Consider the following 21,167-nt stretch of genomic DNA (forward strand, 5'->3'; position numbering starts at 1 on the left):
GGGCATAGAGGGAACCTACCTCAACATAATAAAGGCCATATATGACAAACCCACAGCAAACATCATTCTCAATGGTGAAAAACTGATACCATTTCCTCTAAGATCAGGAACAAGACAAGGATGTCCACTCTCACCACTACTATTCAACATAGTTTTGGAAGTCCTAGCCATGGCAATCAGAGGAGAAAAAGAAATAAAAGGAACACAAATTGGAAAAGAAGAAGTAAAACTGTCACTGTTTGCAAATGACATGATACTATATATAAAGAATCCTAAAGATGCCACCAGAAAACTATTAGAGCTAATCAATGAATATGGTAAAGTTGCAGGATACAAAATTAATGCACAGAAATCTCTTGTATTCCTATACACTAATGATGAAAAATCTGAAAGAGAAATTAAGGAAACACTCCAATTTACCATTGCAGCAAAAAAGAATAAAATACCTAGGAATAAACCTACCTAGGGAGACAAAAGACCTGTATGCAAAAACTAAAAGACACTGATGAAAGAAATTAAAGATGATACAAACAGATGGAGAGATATAACATGTTCTTGGACTGGAAGAATCAGTACTGTGAAAATGACTATACTACCCAAAGCAATCTACAGATTCAATGCAATCCCTGTCAAATTACCAATGGCGTTTTTCACAGAAGTAGAACAAAAAATCTTAAAATTTGTATGGAGACACAAAAGACCCCAAATAGCCAAAGCAGTCTTGAGGGAAAAAAACGGAGCTGGAGGAATCAGACTCCCTGACTTCAGACTATAATACAAAGCTACAGTAATGAAGACAATATGGTAATGGCACAAAAACAGAAATATAGATCAATGGAATAAGATAGAAAGCCCAGAGGTAAACCCATGCACCTATGGTCAACTAATCTATGACAAAGGAGGCAAGGATATACAATGGAGAAAAGATAGTCTCTCCAATAAGTGGTGCTGGGGAAACTGGACAGCTACATGTAAAAGAATGAAATTAGAACACTCCCTAACACCATACACAAAAATAAACTCAAAATGGATTAGAGACCTAAATATAAGGTCGGACACTATAAAACTCTTAGAGGAAAACATAGGAAGAACACTCTCTGACATAAATCACAGCAAGATCTTTTTTAGTTCACCTCCTACAGTAATGGGAAAAAAACCAAAAATAAACAAATGGGACCTAATGAAACTTCAAAGCTTTTGCAAAGCAAAGGAAACTACAAACAAGACGAAATGACAACCCTCAGAACAGGAGAAAATATTTGTAAATGAATCGACGGTCAAAGGATTAATCTCCAAAATATATAAACAGCTCATGCAGCTCAATATTCAAAATACAAACAACCCAATCCCAAAATGGGCAGAAGACCTAAATAGACATTTCTCCAAAGAAGACATACAGATGGCCAAGAAGCACATGAAAAGCTGCTCAACATCACTAATTATTAGAGAAATGCCAATCAGAACTACAATGAGGTATCATGTCACACCAGTTAGAATGGGCATCTTTAGAAAACCTACAAACAATAAATGCTGGAGAGGGTGTGGAGAAGAGGGAACCCTCTTGCACTGTTGGTGGGAATGTAAATTGATACAGACACTATGGAGAACAGTATGGAGTTTCCTTAAAAAACTAAAAATAGAACTACCATACCACCCAGCAATCCCACTACTGGGCATATACCCTGAGAAAACCATAATTGAAAAAGGCACATGCACCCCAATGCTCATTGCAACACTATTTACAATAGCCAGGTCGTGGAAGCAACCTAAATGCTCAATGACAGATGAATGGATAAAGAAGATGTGGTACATATATACAATGGAATATTACTCAGCCATAAAAAGGAATTAAATTGGGTCATTTGTAAAGACATGGATGGACCTATAGACTGTCATACAGAGTGAAATAAGTAGAAAGAGAAAAACAAATATTGTATATTAACGCATGTATGTGGAACCTAGAAAAAAGGTACAGACGAACCAGTTTGCAGGGCAGAAATTGAGACACAGATGTAGAGAACAAACGTACGGACACCTCGGGGAGACAAGCAGTGGTGGTGGTGGTGGTGGTGTGATGAATTGGCTGATTGGGATTGACATGTATACAGTGATGTGTATAAAATGGATGACTAATAAGAGCCTGCTGTATGAAAAACAACAAAAACAAAAACATAACTGGAAAACGCACGCCCTTTGGTTTTTTTTTTTTAAACATCTTTATTGGAGTATAATTGCTTTACAATGTTGTGTTAGTTTCTGCTGTATAATAGTGAATCAGCTATACATAAACAGATAACCCCATATCTGCTCCCTCTTGCGTCTCCCTCCCACCCTCCCTATCCCACCCCTCTAGGTGGTCACAAAGCACTGAGCTGATCTCCCCGTGCTATGCGGCTGCTTCCAACTAGCTATCTATTTTACATTTGGTAGTATATATAAGTCCATGCCACTCTCTCTTTGTCCCAGCTTACCCTTCCCCCACCCCATGTCCTCAAGTCCATTCTCTACGTCTGCATCTTTATTCCTGTCCTGCCCCTAGCTTCTTCAGAAGAATTTTTTTGTTTTGTTTTCTTTTAGATTCCATATATATGTGTTAGCATATGGTATTTGTTCTTCTCTTTCTGATTTACTTCACCCTGCATGACAGACTCCAGTCCATCCACCTCCTACAAATAACTCAATTTCGTTTCTTTTTATGGATGAGTAATATTCCATTGTATACATGTGCCACATCTTCTTTATCCATTCGTCTGTTGATGGACACTTAGGTTGCTTCCATGTCCTGGCTGTTGTAAATAGAGCTGCAATGAACATTATGGTACATGACTCTTTTTGAATTATGGTTTTCTCAGGGTATATGCCCAGCAGTGGGATTGCTGGGCCACATGGTAGTTCTATTTTTAGAGCAGTGGGATTGCTGGGCCACATGGTAGTTCTATTTTTAGTTTTTTAAGGAACCTCCATTTGTTCTCCATAGTGGCTGTATCAAGTTTGAAATACTGAAACCATTTCCTGTAAGATCAGGAACAAGACAAGGTTGTCCACTCTCACCACTATTATTCAACATAGTTTTGGAAGTTTTAGCCCTTTGGGCTTTACAAAGACTTTCCAGTGGTATATGGCATGGATAGTTTTCAAAGAATTCAATTTTGAGATCTTCAACTTTCATAGTTAATCTCTCTTAAAATTAATCTACTTTGAAAATATACCTACTGTCTGCAGTTCTACCTTTCCCACTTGATTGAACTTGACAAAAGGAGGGCATGGCCCTAACCTACCCTGGATCTTAGTGTGGTACATTACTCTTAGGGAAGTGTCCCATGACTGCAGAATAAAGGCAAAACTAATGGGGGGGCTTGCACCTTGTTTCATATTAACCTGTGGACAATCTCATGGCAATGAAAAGTGAGGAGACTGTTTCAGAAACACATTTATTGGAATTAAAAAATGAAGTCTAGACTTCTCATGAATTTGACAATGACTGCCAATTAGGCTATAGCATGAACCTTTTCTGTAAATTGAACAAGCTAAATCTTTACTTCACGGTTTTGATGAAAATATATTTAAAGCACATACTTAATAGGTCAGAAATTATATATTTTGTCACTATTTACACTTATAATGAAAAGTTTTATATGTCAATTTAAAAATGTGTGTGGAGCATATGCTTTAAAAACATTATTTTAGAGAGTACTCGAACAGAAAACACATGAACCAAGAGATCCTTTCCATGCCACTGCATATTACCTCACTTTTTATACTTTTTCTTCTGTTTCCTTTGTTCTTGGACAAATTCAAGTTACTCAATGCCCCACTTAATATGATCATTTCAGACTGAATTATTTCCAAGTCTTTCTTCGAGGATATGCCCTATATCATGAATACGTTCTCCCTTCAATCTAAAAGCAATATTATATTTCTATCTATCACTTGGATTTGTAAACTTCTAAAGCTAGTATTTATCTCTAAATATGTAGTTACTTAAACAGAGTAATGACATTAGGCATATTAACTCTTTTAGTCAAGCTGTTCTTTAGTAAATATATATAAGAAAAATGATATGAATACAACTTGCTAAAGGTGGCCCTAACCTGAAAGCCACAAAGAGGGCTGTGCCCTTGGAGTCTGTTATGGGTTGAACTGGAGCTTCGCAATTCACTTGATATGTTACCCTGGGAAAGTGACTTGACCTCTGTAAGCCTTCTCATCCTACTCTGAGGGCTAGTTGTGGGGATTAAGTGAGATAATGTAGTTAATGTGCTTAGTATAATGTCTGACTCTATTAAGCACTCAATAAATGATAGCAATAAATGATCTCATTATTATTATTAGTAGTAGTACTAGTATGAGCTTCCAAATTCACTCACTCTTGCACATAATTTAAATAGAAAAGGGGAGAAAATTGAGATAAACCAAGATATACAAACTTACCAATCTAAGAATATTTACTGAGCACCTTATCATGTGTCAGACTGTTCTAAGCAGAACAGAATAAGGACAAATCTTTATTCCTGTGAAGCTCATATTCTAGTACAGGAAGACAGAAGATGAACATAATAAATAAGAAATTTATAAACAAACAACCATATCCAAAAATGGGCATAAAACCTAAATAGACATTTCTCCAAAGTGGACATACAGATTGCCAACAAACACATGAAAAGATGCTCAACATCACTAATCATTAGAGAAACGCAAATCAAAACCACAATGAGGTATCACCTCACACCAGTCAGAATGGCCATCATCAAAAAATCTACAAACAATAAATGCTGGAGAGGGTGTGGAGAAAACGGAACCCTTTTGCAATGTTGGTAGAAATGTAAATTGATACAGCCACTATGGAGAACAGTATGGAGTTTCCTTAAAAAACTAAAAATAGAACTACCACATGATCCAGTAATCCCACTACTGGGCATATACCCTGAGAAAACCATAATTCAAAAAGAATCATGTACCACAAGGTTCAATGCAGCACTATTTACAACAGCCAGGACATGGAAGTAACCTAAATGTCCATCGACAGATGAATGGATAAAGAAGATGTGGCACATATATTCAATGGAATGTTATTAAGCCATAAAAAGAAACGAAATTGAGTTACTTGTAGTGAGGTGGATGGACCTAGAGTTTGTCATTCAGAGTGAAGTAAGTCAGAAAGAGAAAAACAAATACTGTATGCTAATGCACATGTATGGAATCTGAAAAAAAGGTACTGATGAACCCAGTGGCAGGGCAGGAATAAAGATGCAGATGTAGAGAATAATGGGCTTGAGGACATGTCAGGGAAGGGGAAGCTGGGACAGAGAGTAGCATTGACATGTATACACTACCAAATGTAAAATGGATGGCTAGTGGGTAGCAGCCGCACAGCACAGGGAGATCAGCTCGGTGCTTTGTGACCACCTAGAGGGGTGGGATAGGGAGGGGGTGAGGGAGACACAAGAGGGAAGAGATATGGGAACACATGTATATGTATAACTGATTCACTTTGTTGTAAAGCAGAAACTAACACACCATTGTAAAGCAATTATACTCTAATAAAGATATTTTTTAAAAAGAAACTTATGTAGCATATTAGCAGGTGATGGGTGCTATGGGAAAACTTGGAGCAGACTAAGAGTGACTGGGAATGGCAGAATGGGGGTAAACTGTGACTTTGAAATGGATGGCCAGGATAACTTCATTGAGAAGGTGATGTTTTAATATTTGAAGGGGTGAGGAAGGTAGCTATGAAAAGATCTGAGAGGCAAAGGGAACAGCAAAGGCCCTGAGGCTTGGCATGTTCAAGGAAGAGCAGTGTGGCTGAATCAAAGCAAATTGTGGGAGAGGAATAAAAGATGAGATCTGAGAGTTAAGGCAGCCAGGTCAATAGGGTCGTTGTGGTCACGAAAGGACTTCTCAGTGAGATGGAGAACTGATGGGGAGTTTTGAGCAGATAAATGACACGATCTGTTTTATGTTTTAAAAGACTCATCCTTCTGACTGCAGTAAAAAAAAAAAGAACAACAACAAAAAAACAAATTGAAGGAGGTCAGGGTTAAAAGCAGGTATCTAGTTGGGAGGCTATTACAATAGACCAGGCAAAACATGATGATGGTTTGGACTGAATGGTAGCATGGGAGTTGGTGAAAACTGGTTTAACTATGAATACATTTCAAAGGCAGAGTCAACAGGATTTTCTGTCAGATTGGATTTCGAGCAAATAGTGATTGTTTTCTTTTACTAAGGAGGGAAAAATAATTTATTGTAACCACCTGAAAAAGATTATATGACTATAGTGTTTTCAGAGAGGTAAGACTTCTATAACTTCCACAGTATAAGTACCTGAGAGGTAAGATGACAACAGAAACCATGTGTAGTGTTTGCATTTCCCACAGTGCTTACATCATAACTTTAACATTATATATGCTTAATAAATATATATATTTTAAAAGTTTAAATGAATTAATTGCTATATCATGCTACATTAGTTTGACTCTTGGGGGCAAGAACTCTGTCCATTTAATCTGTAACAATCTCTTCCCTCTCCTGTCCTCATTCTTCACTTCTATTTGACTGTGATGATTTTTCTGGCTTGCAAAGAATTTATAAGCTAAGGAAACCAGATGGATAAACGACTACCTTTTTTGTAGGACTAGCAATAAAATAGGAAAAAGGGGGTTACAGCAATTACCAACTATTTAGCTTCAGTAATTTTCAAAGCTTCAGTACTGGCACGTCATCACAAATACACCTAGCACCTAGCATAGCTTACAATTCCAGGTTTTTTTTTTAAAGGAACATATTTCATTTTATTTTTAAAACTTTTAAAAACATCTTTATTGTAGTATAATTGCTTTACAATGGTGTGTTAGTTTCTGCTTTATAACGAAGTGAATCAGTTATACATATACATATATCCCCATATCTCTTCCCTCTTACATCTCCCTCCCTCCCACCCTCCTTATATACCACCTCTCTAGGTGGTCACAAAGCACCGAGCTCATCTCCCTGTGCTATGCATCAGTGTCCCACTAGCCATCCATTTTACATTTGGCATGCCACTCTCTCACTTTGTCCCAGTTTACCCTTCCCCCTCCCCGTATCCTCAAGTCCATTCTTTAGTAGGTCTGCGTCTTTATTTCCATCTTGCCCCTAGGCTCTGCATGACAATTCTGTTTTTGTTTTTTAGATTACATATGTTAGCATACAGTATTTGTTTTTCTCTTTCTGACATACTTCCCTCTGTATGACAGACTCTAGGTCCATCCATCTCACTACAAATAACTCAATTTCGTTTCTTTTTATGGCTAAGTAATATTCCATTGTATGTATGTGCCACATCTTCTTTATCCATTCATCTGTCAGTGGACACTTAGGTTGCTTCCATGTCCTGGCTATTGTAAATAGAGCTGCAATGAACATTGTGGTACATGACTCTTTTTGAATTATGGTCTTCTCAGGGTATATGCCCGGTAGTGGGATTGCTGGGTGGTATGGTAGTTCTATTTTCAGTCTTTTAAGGAACCTCCATACTGTTCTCCACAGTGGCTGTATCAATTTACATTCCCACCAACAGTGCAAGAGTGTTCCCTTTTCTCCACACCCTCTCCAGCATTTATTGTTTGTAGATTTTTTTTTTTTTTTTTTTTTTTTTTTGCGGTATGCGGGCCTCTCACTGCTGTGGCCTCCCCCGCTGCGGAGCACAGGCTCCGGACGCACAGGCTCAGCGGCCACGGCCCACGGGCCCAGCCGCTCCGCGGCATGTGGGATCTTCCCGGACCGGGGCACGAACCCGTGTCCCCTGCATCGGCAGGCGGACCCCCAACCACTGCGCCACCAGGGAAGCCCTGTTTGTAGATTTTTTGATGATGGCCATTCTGACTGGTGTGAGGTGATACCTCATTGTAGTTTTTTTTTTTTTTTTTTTTTTTTGCGGTATGTGGGCCTCTCACTGCTGCGGCCTCTCCCGTTGCGGAGCACAGGCTCCGGACACGCAGACACGCAGGCCCAGCGGCCACGGCTCATGGGCCCAGCCGCCCCGCGGCACGTGGGATCCTCCCAGACCAGGGCACGAACCTGTGTCTCCTGCATCGGCAGGCGGACTCCCAACCACCGCGCCACCAGGGAAGCCCCCTCATTGTAGTTTTGATTTGCATTTCTCTAATGATTAATGATGTTGAGCATTCTTTCATGTGTTTGTTGGCAATCTGTATATCTTCTTTGGAGAAATGTCTATTTAGGTCTTCTGCCCATTTTTGGATTGGGTTGTCTGTAATTTTGATATTGAGCTGCATGAGTTGCTTATATGTTTTGGAGATTAATCCTTTGTCAGTTGCTTCATTTGCAAATATTTTCTCCCATTCTTAGGGTTGTCTTTTGGTCTTGTTTATAGTTTCCTTTGCTGTGCAAAAGCTTTTAAGTTTCATTAGGTCCCATTTGTTTATTTTTATTTATTTTTTCCATTACTGTAGGAGGTGAACTAAAAAAGATCTTGCTGTGATTTATGTCAGAGAGTGTTCTGCCTATGTTTTCTTCTATGAGTTTGATAGTGTCTGGCCTTACAATTAGGTCTTTAATCCATTTTGAGTTTATTTTTGTGTATGGTGTTAGGGAGTGTTCTAATTTAATTCTTTTACATGTAGCTGTCCAGTTTTCCCAGCACCACTTACTGAAGAGGCTGTCTTTTCTCCATTGTATATTCTTGCCTCCTTTGTCGAAGATAAGGTGACCATATGTGCGTGGGTTTACTTCTGGGCTTTCTATCTTATTCCATTGATCTATATTTCTGTTTTTGTTCCAGCACCATACTGTCTTGATTACTGGAGCTTTGTAGTATAGTCTGAAGTCAGGGAGGCTGATTCCTCCAGCTCCGTTTTTCTTTCTCAAGATTGCTTTGGCTATTCAGGATCTTTGGTGTTTCCATACAAATTGTGAAATTTTTTTGTTCTAGTTCTGTGAAAATTGCCAGTGTTAGTTTGATAGGGATTGCATTGAATCTGTAGATTGCTTTGGGTAGTATAGTCACTTTCACAATGTTGATTCTTCCAATCCAAGAACATGGTATATCTCTCCATCTATTTGTATCATCTTTCTTTCATCAGCGTCTTATATTTTTGGCATACAGGTCTTTGGTCTCCTTAGGTAGGTTTATTCGTAGATATTTTATTCTTTTTGTTGTAATCCTAAATGGGAGTGATTTCTTAGTTTCACTTTCAGATTTTTCATCATTAGTGTATAGGAATGCAAGAGATTTCTGTTCATTAATTTTGTATCCTGCTGCTTTACCAAATTCATTGCTTAGCTCTAGTAGTTTTCTGGTAGCATCTTTAGAATTCTCTATGTATAGTATCATGTCATCTGCAAACAATGACTGCTTTACTTCTTCTTCTCCTATTTGGATTCCTTTTATTTCTTTTTCTTCTCTGATTGCTGTGACTAAAACTTCCAAAACTATGTTGAATAATAGTGGTGAGAGTAGGCAGCCTTGTCTTGTTCCTGATCTTAGTGGAAATGGTTTCAGTTTTTCACCATTGAGGACAATGCTGGCTGTGGGTTTGTCATATATGGCCTTTATTATGTTGAGGTACGTTCCCTCTATGCCTACTTTCTGGAGGGTTTTTATCAAAAATGGGTGTTGAATTTTGTCGAAAGCTTTCTCTGCATCTATTGAGATGATCATATGGTTTTTCTCCTTCAGTTTGTTAATATGATGTTTCACATTGATTGATTTGCATATATTGAAGAATCCTTGCATTGCTAGGATATACGCCACTTGATCATGGTGTATGATCCTTTTCATGTGCTGCTGGATTCTGTTTGTTAGTATTTTGTTGAGGATTTTTGCATCTATGTACATCAGTGATATTGGCCTGTAATTTTCTTTCTTTATGACATCTTTGGTTTTGGTATCAGGGTGATGGTGCCCTCATAGAATGAGTTTGGGAGTGTTCTTCCCTCTGCTATATTTTGGAAGAGTTTCAGAAGGATAGGTGTTAGATCTTTTGTAAATGTTTGATAGAATTTGTCTGTGAATCCACCTGGTTCTGGGCTTTTGTTTGTCGGAAGAATTCTAATCACAGTTTCAATTTCAGTGCTTGTAATTGGTCTGTTTATATTTTCTATTTTTCCTGGTTCAGTCTCAGAAGGTTGTGCTCTTCTAAGAATTTGTCCATTTCTTCCAGGTTGTCCATTTTATTGGCACATATTTGCTTGTAGTAATCTGTCATGATCCTTTGTATTTCTGCAATGTCTGTTTTTACTTCTCTTTTTTTCATTTCTAATTCTATTGATTTGACTCTTCTCCCTTCTTTTCTTGATGATTCTGACTAATGGTTTATCAATTTTGTTTATCTTCTCGAAGAACCAGCTTTTACTTTTACTGATCTTTGCTATCATTTCCTTCATTTCTTTTTCATTGATCTTTATGATTTTTTTCCTTCTGCTAACTTAGGGTTTTTTTTTTGTTTCTCTTCCTCTAATTGCTTTAGGTGTAAGGTTAGGTTGTTTATTTGAGATGTTTCTTGTTTCTTAAGGTAGGAATGTATTGGTATAAACTTCCCTCTTAGAACTGCTTTTGCTGCATCCCATAGGTTTTGGGTCGTCATGTTTTCATTGTTGTTTGTACGTATTTTTTGATTTCTTCAGTGATCTCTTGGTTATTATGTATTGTTTAGCCTCCATGTGTTTGTATTTTTATAGATTTTTCCTGTATTTGATATCTAGTCTCATAGTGTTGTGGTCAGAAAAGATACTTGATATGATTTCAATTTTCTTAGGTTTACCAAGGCTTGATTTGTGCCCCAAGATATGATCTATCCTGGAGAATGTTCCATGAGCACTTGCGAAGAAAGTGTATTCTGTTGTTTTTGGATGCAATGTCCTATAAATATCAATTAAGCCCATCTTGTTTAATGTATCATTTAAAGCCTGTGTTTCCTTATTATATTTTCAATTTGGATGATCTGTCCATTGGTGAAAGTGGGGTGTTAAAGTCCTCTGCTATGATTGTGGTACTGTCGATTTCCTCTTTTATGGCTGTTAGTATTTGCCTTGTGTATTGAGGTGCTCCTATGCTGGGTGCATAAATATTTAAAATTGTTGTATATTGTCTTCTTGGATTGATCCCTTGATCATTATGTAGTGTCCTTCTCTGTCTCTTGTAATAGTCTTTGTTTTAAAGTCTATTTTGTCTGTTATGAGAATTGCTACTCCATCTTTCTTTTGATTTCCATTTGCATGGAATATGTTTTTCCATCCCCTCACTTTCAGTCTGTATGTGTCCCTAGGTCTGAAGTGGGTCTCTTGTAGACAGCATATATACGGGTCTTATTTTCGTATCCATTCTGCCAGTCTATGTCTTTTGGTGGGAACATTTAATCCATTCACATTTAAGGTAATTATTTTTTTTTTTTTTTTTTTTTTTGCGGTACGCGGGCTTCTCACTGTTGTGGCCTCTCCCATTGCGGAGCACAGGCTCCGGACGCGCAGGCTCAGCGGCCATGGCTCACGGGCCCAGCCGCTCCACGGCATGTGGGATCTTCTCGGACCGGGGCACGAACCCGCGTCCCCTGCATCGGCAGGCAGATTCTCAACCACTGCGCCACCAGGGAAGCCCTAAGGTAATTATTGATATGCATGTTCCTATTACCATTTTCTTAATTGCTTTGCGTTTGTTAATGTAGGTTTTTTCCTTCTCTTGTGTTTCCTGCCTAGAGAAGTTCCTTTAGCATTTGTTGTAAAGCTGGTGTGGTGGTGCTGAATTCTCTTAGCTTTTACTTGTCTGTAAAGGTTTTAATTTCTCCATCAAATCTGAATGAGATCCTTGCTGGGTAGAGCACAATCTTGGTTGTAGGTTTTTCCCCTTCATCACTTTAAATATGTCCTGCCACTCACTTCTGGCTTGCAGAGTTTCTGCTGAAAGATCAGCTGTTAACCTTATGGGGATTCCCTTGTATGTTATTTGTTGTTTTTCCCTTGCTGCTTTTAATATTTTTTCTTTGTATTTAATTTTTGACACTTTGATTAATGTGTCTTGGCGTGTTTCTCCTTGGATTTATCCTGTATGGGACTCTGTATCTCCTGGAGTTGATTACTTATTTCCTTTCCCATATTAGGGAAGTCTTAGACTATAATCTCTTCAACTATTTTCTCAGTTTCTTCCTTTTTCTCTTCTTCTTCTGGGACCCCTATAATTCGAATGTTGGTGCATTTAATGTTGTCCCAGAGGTCTGTAAGACTGTACTCAATTCTTTTCATTCTTTTTTCTTTATTCTGCTCTGTAGTAGTTATTTCCACTGTTTTATCTTCCAGGTCACTTATCCGTTCTTCTGCATCAGTTATTCTGCTATTGATCCCTTCTAGAGAATTTTAAATTTCATTTATTGTGTTGTTCATCATTGTTTGTTTGCTCTTTAGTTCTTCTAGGTCCTTGTTAAACATTTCTTGTATTTTCTCCATTCTATTTCCAAGATATTGGATCATCTTTACTATCATTATTCTGAATTCTTTTCCAGGTAGACTGCCTATTTCCTCTTCAGTTGTTAGATATGGTGGGTATTTGCCTTGCTCCTTCATCTGCTGTGTGTTTCTCTGTCTTCTCATTTTGCTTAAGTGACTGTGTTTGGGGTCTCCTTTTCTCAGTCTACAGGTTTGTAGTTCCCATTGTTTTTGGTGTCTGTCCCCAGTAGCTAAGGTTGGTTCAGTGGGTTGTGTAGCTTCCTGGTGGAGGGGACTAGTGCCTGTGTTCTGGTGGATGAGGCTGGGTCTTGTCTTTCTGGTGGGCAGGTCCATGGCTGGTAGTATGTTTTGGGGTGTCTGTGGCCTTATTATGACTTTAGGTAGCCTATCTGCTAATGGGTGAGGTTGTGTTCCTCTCATGCTAGTTGTTTGGCACAGGGTGTCCAGCACTGTAGCTTGCTGGTTGTTGAATGGTGCTGGGTCTTGGTGTTGAAATGGAGATCTCTGGGAGATTTTCGCCATTTGATATTATGTGGAGCTGGGAGGTCTCTTGTGGATCAATGTTCTGAACTTTGCTCTCCCACTTCAGAGGCACAGCCTGACGCCTGGCTGGAGCACAAAAAGCCTGTCATCCACACAGCTCAGAAAAAAAGGGAGAAAAAAGAGAAAGAAAGAAAGAAGATAAAATAAAATAAAATTAAAAAGTTATAAAATAAAAAATAATTATTAAAACGAATTTTAAAAAAAAAGGAAAGAAAGAAGAGATTGACCAAACCAAAAAACAAATCCACCAATGATAATAAGTGCTAAAAACTATACTAAAAAAAAACAACAAAAAACGGACAGACAGAACCTTAAGACAAATGGTAAAAGCAAAGCTATACAGACAAAAATCACACACAGAAGTATACACATACACACTGATAAAAAGAGAAAACGGGAAAAAAAACATTGTTACTCCCACAGTCCACCTCCTCAATTTGGGATGATTCGTTGTCTATTCAGGTATTCCACAGGTGCACAGTGTATCAAGTTGATTGTGCAGGTTAAATCCACTGCTCCTGCGGCTGCTGGGAGAAATTTCCCTTTCTCTTCATTGTTTGCAGAGCTCCTGGGTTGATCTTTGGTTTTGGCCCCGCCTCTGCATGTAGGTCACCTGAGGGTGTCTGTTCTTCGCCCAGACAGGACAGGGTTAAAGGAGCAGCTGATTTGGGGGCTCTGGCTCACTCAGGCTTGGGGGAGGAAGGGGTACGGATGCGGGGCGAGCCTGTGGCGGCAGAGCCCAGCGTCATGTTGCAACAGCCTGAGGCATGCCGTGTGTTCTCCTGGGGAAATCGTCCCCGGATCATGGGACCCTGGCAGTGGCAGGCTGCACAGGCTCCCGGGAGGAGAGGTGTGGATAGTGACCTGTGCTCGCACACAGGCTTCCTGGTGGTGGCAGCAGCAGCCTTAGCGTCTCATGCCTGTCTCTGGGGTCCGCGCTGATAACCGCGGCTCGCACCCATCTCTGGAGCTCCTTTAAGCAGCGCTCTTAATCCCCTCTCCTTGCGCACCAGGAAACAAAGAGGCAAGAAAAAGTCTCTTGTCTCTTCGGCAGGTCCAGACCTTTTCCCGGGCACACTCCCGGCTAGTTGTGGTGCACTAACCCCTTCTGGCTGTGTTCATGCAGTCAACCCCAGTCCTCTCCCTGGGATCTGACCTCCGAAGCCCAAGCCTCAGCTCTCAGCCCCCGCTCGCCCCGGCGGGTGAGCAGACAAGCCTCTCGGGCTGGTGAGTGCCGGTTGGCACCGATCCTCTGTGCGGGAATCTCTCCGCTTTGCCCTCCGCACCCCGTTGCTGTGCGCTCCTCCGTGGCTCCAAAGCTTCCCCCCTCTGCCACCTGCAGTCTCCACTCACGAAGGGCCTTCGTAGTGTGTGGAAACCTTTCCTCTTCATAGCTCCCTCCCAGTGGTGCAGGTTCCGTCCGTATTCTTTCGTCTCTGTTCTTTCTTTTTTTCTGTTGCCCCATCCAGGTACGTGGGGAGTTTCTTGCCTTTTGGGACATCTGAGGTCTTCTGCCAGCGTTCAGTAGGTGTTCTGTAGGAGTTGTTCCATATGTAGATGTATTTCTGATGTATTTGTGGGGAGGAAGGTGCTTTCCACGTCTTACTCTTCTGCCATCTTGAAGCTCCTCCCCCAGGTTTTTTTTTTAAACTAGGTTCTAGAAATCTCAATTGATGAAGACATTGTTACTGATATCATATAAATAGGTAACATTCCGTTTTGATTTAGTAATACAAACACAATGTTAATTCAGTTCATAAATGTAAAATTAAATTGTTTCAGAATTCTTGTTCCTGAATAAATCATGTTTAATTTGTGAGTGCCTTCAGGTTTGAGAGACGAACCATGCCTTGGCGTTTTTCAAACAGGCCTTATGTGAAGACCCCAATGCTGTAGGGAATAATGTTTTAGCTCCAATTATTTCCAATTCTAAAATGTATAACTGGCAAAATGAAGAAAAATGGTTGGTGTAGGTCAAGCTAAAAAGGTAACTTATATTAACAGTCTAATAAATGACTTTCCATATCAAGTGTTTTGGCATAGCTTTCCAAATATACTCATAATATAGAGTTCTATTCAAATTAGATAGAAATACATGTTTCCCCATTTTTTATCTTTTATTACAGAAAATGTGTCAACTACAGACACGGTGATGACTGAGAACATCACACTTAAAAGGTTATCCTATTAAAATGTCAAGAGCACGCAAGCAATTTAACACACCAACTCAGAGGCAATTTTTTCCCATATTTAGTAAGTGAAGAATATATCTTCAATACTTTGGTATGAATCCATTATTAAATAAAGTGTCCTACAATGTTTAAAATGTTCTAAAAGGTTAAATAATATTCTATTAAATAATAATGTCAGGAGGTTCTAACCAGATCTGGTATTGTTTATTGACATTAAAAAACAAAACCAGTGACTTTACTTTCACCAGTGTCGTAAACAGACTGATGGATTGCTAATGGTATCGTCCATGCTGGATATCTCTAAAAATCATACTTTGGTACGTTTTTATGGTCATATACTACATTTCTTATATCAAAGGCAATCTTAAATAATAAGTTGTAGTATAATAGCATCTCTAAGAAATCCTTCTCCAGTCTCATTAGTGTAACAATGATCTAATTAGCATTTCATTAGATACACAATCAAAAGAAGCAAGAAGTAAGTACTAGCATATTATATTGCATAGTAGAAATTCCAAACATATTTGGCATGTCTAAACATTTATTTCCAGGTATTTTCTTTTTAATAATTCATATCTAAAGTTTTGATAATTAAAGTAGTAGAGCTTGTTATGCATGACTGATAATGGGATTAGAGCTTATGGATCAAAAACATGGCGTGTGAGATCTCATCAAAAACTACTGTCACATCATGATAGTTTTATTAATTTGGGGGTTTCACTCATCCACAGTTAACAGAATATCATCAGTTCATAAGAAAGACATTTGGGAGCATGTTATTAGAATTGCACAGTAAATGAACTGTTCATGTGATGGCTGTTTTATTGAATTATTACTTTTAACTCACATATGCTCAATAAAAGTCATATCTGAGGAGTTACATGTAGATTTTTCACAGTAACAGAATAAACACCATTTATAACAAATGCCTTATGACAAAATCCCCTTTAAACAAAAGACTTCAAAGTCCCAAATGATGGCATGCATTTTTTTAAAAAGAACTGATACAACTTCAATGTAACAGAACAACTGTAAAGTCCTTTAGAAACTGCTACAACAGAAGCCCTTTATTGAATCATGCTATGAGTACAGAGTACACTCATGTTGGTTCCATTGTCATTAATTACTTAAAACTGGGTCCAGCTGAGTAGGCTGGGGAAGGCCATGGAGTGACCTACAGAGCTACCCAGAGGTTTTCCAATCACTAAGACATAGAGTGCACTATCTTCAGTCATCAGCCTCATCCCTGTTGCCTCAACCCCTTCACCCACCTTCTATGCTCTCCCCAGAAAAACAAAAATGAATACTACACAGCTAACAGCCAGTCCCTACTTAAACAACAAAATTCTTGGTAGGAGTGAGAGAATGGTAATACTGTAGCAGACCTAGAGCTTGATAACCTATCTTAGCTGCCAGCAGCTACACCATAAATCACGTGACTACTTCAGAGGTTCATGGATTTCTGTATGTAGCACAGTCAGGAAAGAAAAGTGCTTTTCACAGTCACTTCACAAGTAAGTCTAGCTGTTGCTTTCTGTTTTGAGATGCTGCAGCCATTATTCACTAGGGAGCTCAACATGCCATCAGAAAGGCTGTTGTTAGGATCTGTGTTTTGGGGAATCTATGTTTAGTTATCTGCATCTAAATATACATATGAATCTGTGGGAGTTATGAGGTGCTAGGCTAGGCTAGACTACATTTTCGTTATGTGCCTTTTAGTCCAACTGAAAGAACGTAGGAAAGTGGGAAAATATCTTGTTTACAAAGGCATAACATCTATACCGTATTAAGTCTCTAAAATAATCTAAAATGCATGATATCTACTTTTTAAAAATAAATTTATTTACTTTTGGCTCTGTTGGGTCTTCATTGTTGTGCGTGGGCTTCCTCTAGTTGCGGTGCACGGGCTTCTCATCGTGGTGGCTTCTCTTGTTGAGGAGCACTGACTCTAGGCTCGCGGGCTTCAGTAGTTCCGGACCAGGGCTTGAACCCATGTCCCCTGCATTGGCAGGCGGATTCTTAACCACTGCGCCACCAGGGAAGCCCATGATATTTACTTTTAATGACTGAAAGTGTGTGATGTTTCTTCCTGTTGTTTAAGTAATACAAAATGAATACTTATATACTCCCTATTGTAAATCTTAAATACTTTCTGGTGGCACTAGACCGGTTAAAATGATTTCTGCTTTTAACCTTGCATGTTAGATGAGCTATAAAATTCATCTTTTAAGTTCTGTTCTGTAGTGTAAGGACACATTAACAATTTTTTTTTTTTTACAGAAGTCTTCTAAGTGGACAGTTTGTGATTCAATGTGTAAATGTGTAAGCAAAGACACCATTCAGCTAACTTTATGGTTTTATTTTGAAAATTAGGCTGATGTGTAAGGAAACCAAGGCCCTTTACTTTCTACTTGAAATCTTTAATTACAAGCATTATACATTTGAAAGGCATCCTAAATTAGGTATTATCTTAGCCCTACCTTTATTTACTTTTACATAATTATCCTGATGAGAAATATAATTATAGCATTATACAAAATTACTAACCCATTGAAAAAAATGTTTCCTATGTGCTAAACACATTACATATGAATTAGGGCAATAAATCTCCAACTAAAATAGCTAGGAGTTAATTAAAAAGTGGGATCTACAATTCCTATTTCTTGGTTAGGAAGAAAGTAACCTTATGCAAAACAGTGATTTTGGGGAAATATTTTATGAATAAAATTTCAAGATACAATTACAACTTTATAAATGATGTAAAAATGGCTATTTTAATGCCCATTTTAGAGGAAAAAAAAGACAACCTCGAGAAACATGACTTTTGACACCAATGGAAAAAGCAAAAGGCTTTCTTTGCTTGAATTTTTCACTTTGTATTATTGTGAAGTGTCATTGAGAAAGAATCACAATGTGACATTTTTGTCCTCATCTTTGATTTCTGCAGCATAAAATTATTATTCTTAGAGGGAGGGAGAAGGAGTCTCCTATTTGGAAACAATGAGGTTTATTGTGTAAGAAATTGGAAAGAAAAATCATCTTCCTCAATAGCAGAGTGGCTCCAAATCCTCTAAAGGAATGGTCAAAGAAGATGGTCAGGACACAACACTTCCAAACTGAATTTTAAACAGTGATTCAAATTATCATAAAATAATTAATCATGTTTCACTCAAGTGATACTAGATATAAATATCAATTGACTGGGAACAATGAATATGTAAGCCCATGGGATATTACTATCCAATGTTATCAAGATGTTATCAACTTGGCACCTCCCCTCTATTTCAAGGGTACATTTTAAATGCTCAGTTGGTTTGGCTTTAATTAGTCATCCTGATAGGTAGCCATACTGAATCTCTACAACATGTCTACAGAGGGAAGAGTTAGAGATATAATACAGACTAGCTAAAAAAAAATAACATTAAATGTATTTAATAGGGTTTTAATGAATCAAGCAACATAGTTTCTCATTAAAAACATGTTTTATGTAAGCCAAAGATTTAGAAAGAAGTCAATATTGGCAGGGAAGGGTGAATGGAATGGAGAAGGAGCTAGAAAAATCTTCACCAAGAAGGCAAGAGTGAGTTAACTGCTATAGTTTTTTTTTTTTTTTTTTTTTTTTTTTTTTTTAACTTCAGGCTGATAGAGGGGAGTAGTCCAACCTTAACAACAAGAAACAGTTTGGTAATTACGGAAAATTTAAACAGTTTGGTAAGGCTACTATGGCATGGAATGGTTGCCCTGCGTTTGGGCATCGAGGACTGAGTACTAGTGCTCTTCCCCCAAGAGCAGACAACTCAGACCCACACAGAGAGCTAGTTAAAGATGTAGTCAGGGTACAACATTATACCTATAGTCAACAATAATGTACTGTACACTTAAAATTTTATGAAAGGGGGCTTCCCTGGTGGCACAGTGGTTGAGAGGCCTCCTGCCGATGCAGGGGACGTTGGTTCGTGCCCCGGTCCGGGAAGATCCCATCATGCCGCGGAGCAGTTAGGCCTGCGAGCCATGGCCGCTGAGCCTGAGTGTCTGGAGCCTGTGCTCCGTAACGAGAGAGGCCACAACAGTGAGAGGCCCGCGTACCGAAAAAAAAAAAAAAAAAAGAAAAAATTTATTAAAGGGATAGATCTCATGTTAAGTATTGCTATGACAGTTTTTTAAAAAGCCAATGTAGTCAGATATTTAGCAGAGTTCCACATATTATTACTCTTTCATTCAACAAATACTAAACTCCTCTTGTGTCTTAGATCCCGTGTTAGGTGCTGTGGATGCATTAGTGAATAAGAATATGACACAGTTTCTGTCACCAGGTTACAGTATGGTAGAGAGACATCAAGGAAACAGGAAATTAAAATGTTATAAGTGCTACAGCAGAGATAATTTACAAGATATTCTGGGAAAACAGGTGGGCTAACTAACTCGGGCTTGGAGAATTAGGAAAGACATTTTAGAAGAAGCGACATCTACTTCAAGAATTAAAGGATGAATCTTAAGACCAATCTGGCAAGAATACTTGGAGGAAAGGGGAGAATATTTTTGGCATTTACAATAGACCTGGAAGTGACAGAATGGGCCAATGTGGGGACTGCAAGTGCGAGTCAGGCTGCAACTGGGAGCTCAGGCAAGAGATGAGCCTGGAGAGGTGGCCAGAGACCAGATATGATGGATGTATTTTGATAAAAAGCACCGAACTAGGTAAAATAGTCACCTAAAAGTATTTTCATAAATATTTACTGAATAATTAAGAAAAATGTATGGACGATCTTGCCTTCCAGGTAATTAGTCCTCCAAACTTCAGTTGACCCAGTATACACATGATATTGAAATAATGGTTTCATCCTAAGTCAGGACATCTTAACCACCCTTACAAACACCGCCCCCTCCACACCCACACCCAAAGGAAATTTCATCCCAATTTCTAAAGGAAAAATGATGGAATTATTTTAGTGGGAAATAATTATTCCTTCTTGATATAAACACGAGACTTGAGTGTTGCCATTTTAGTAAAAATAGTCTGAAAAGCACAATGATTTTTGTCCTATGTGATGGTATTCAGGTATTTTTCAGGATAATTTTATATAAGCTATTTATTAAAAGGCATGACCATTTTACTTTCTTTTCTTGTCACATTTTTTCATGCTTAGGTATATAAGTATATTTTAAAAAGTACTGAAAAAAGGTTGTATTAAAACCCCAAGCAAAAAGCATAATTATTTAAATATTACACAAAACATCATATTAATCTGCTTGTTTTCTAATTTAAAATAAACAAGTTCTACTTTCCAAATGAAGCAATTGTTTTATCAAATCATAACTATTCAATGATTACCATTTTTAAATTTTTGAACATTTGCTGTAAAGCAATGTAATATCTACTCTTCTGATTAGAAAATAGATGCTTATGGGAAAAATGGAAGCAATTTTATTTTAAAAAATATGCAGATGTATTGTATAATAAAAATGTATATTTAATGATCATATAATTAGATGGGAGGTGTAACTGGCTATTGTAAGATAAATGGATCACAGATTTTACTGCCTAAGTTAAAATTTAGCACAAAATTAAGGCTGCCTACCATTAGAGTCAGTGTATAAGTTAGACTTTTTTCATTTAATCACTTTTGGAATAAAGAACATATATAAATAGTTTACTAATTTACTTTGACAGTACTCACTTTTCTTCAGATACATGTCACTGAAGTATGTTATGCAATCACTGGTAGAAATTATATAGTTAAAATTAAAAAATGTGAAAATATATAAATAGCTTACTAAAAATTTTTTTCAGGATACTTAGGTGATGTTACTGAATTCTAATGTAGCTCACTGGTCACCATTTTATTAGTTAAAATAAAAATACTATAGAAAATAACAAAAGTTAAAGCAAACTAAGCTCATTTGTTAAAAATCATTTATATTGCATCCAAAAATATAAAAGTGTTTCCACTCACTATACTGACCAAACAATTATCTCTGTGATACTAGGAA

At 38.0% G+C, this 21,167-nt stretch overlaps 1 protein-coding gene across 2 annotated transcripts in view; it reads right to left on the reverse strand.

The window, feature by feature from the left end:
- ELP4 (elongator acetyltransferase complex subunit 4) overlaps window positions 1–21,167 on the reverse strand; it is a 239,663-nt gene that overhangs the window by 101,730 nt on the left and 116,766 nt on the right. The window lies entirely within an intron of this gene.

This window comes from Kogia breviceps, chromosome 7 (genome assembly GCF_026419965.1).
Source record: "Kogia breviceps isolate mKogBre1 chromosome 7, mKogBre1 haplotype 1, whole genome shotgun sequence".
Classification (NCBI taxonomy): domain Eukaryota; kingdom Metazoa; phylum Chordata; class Mammalia; order Artiodactyla; family Physeteridae; genus Kogia; species Kogia breviceps.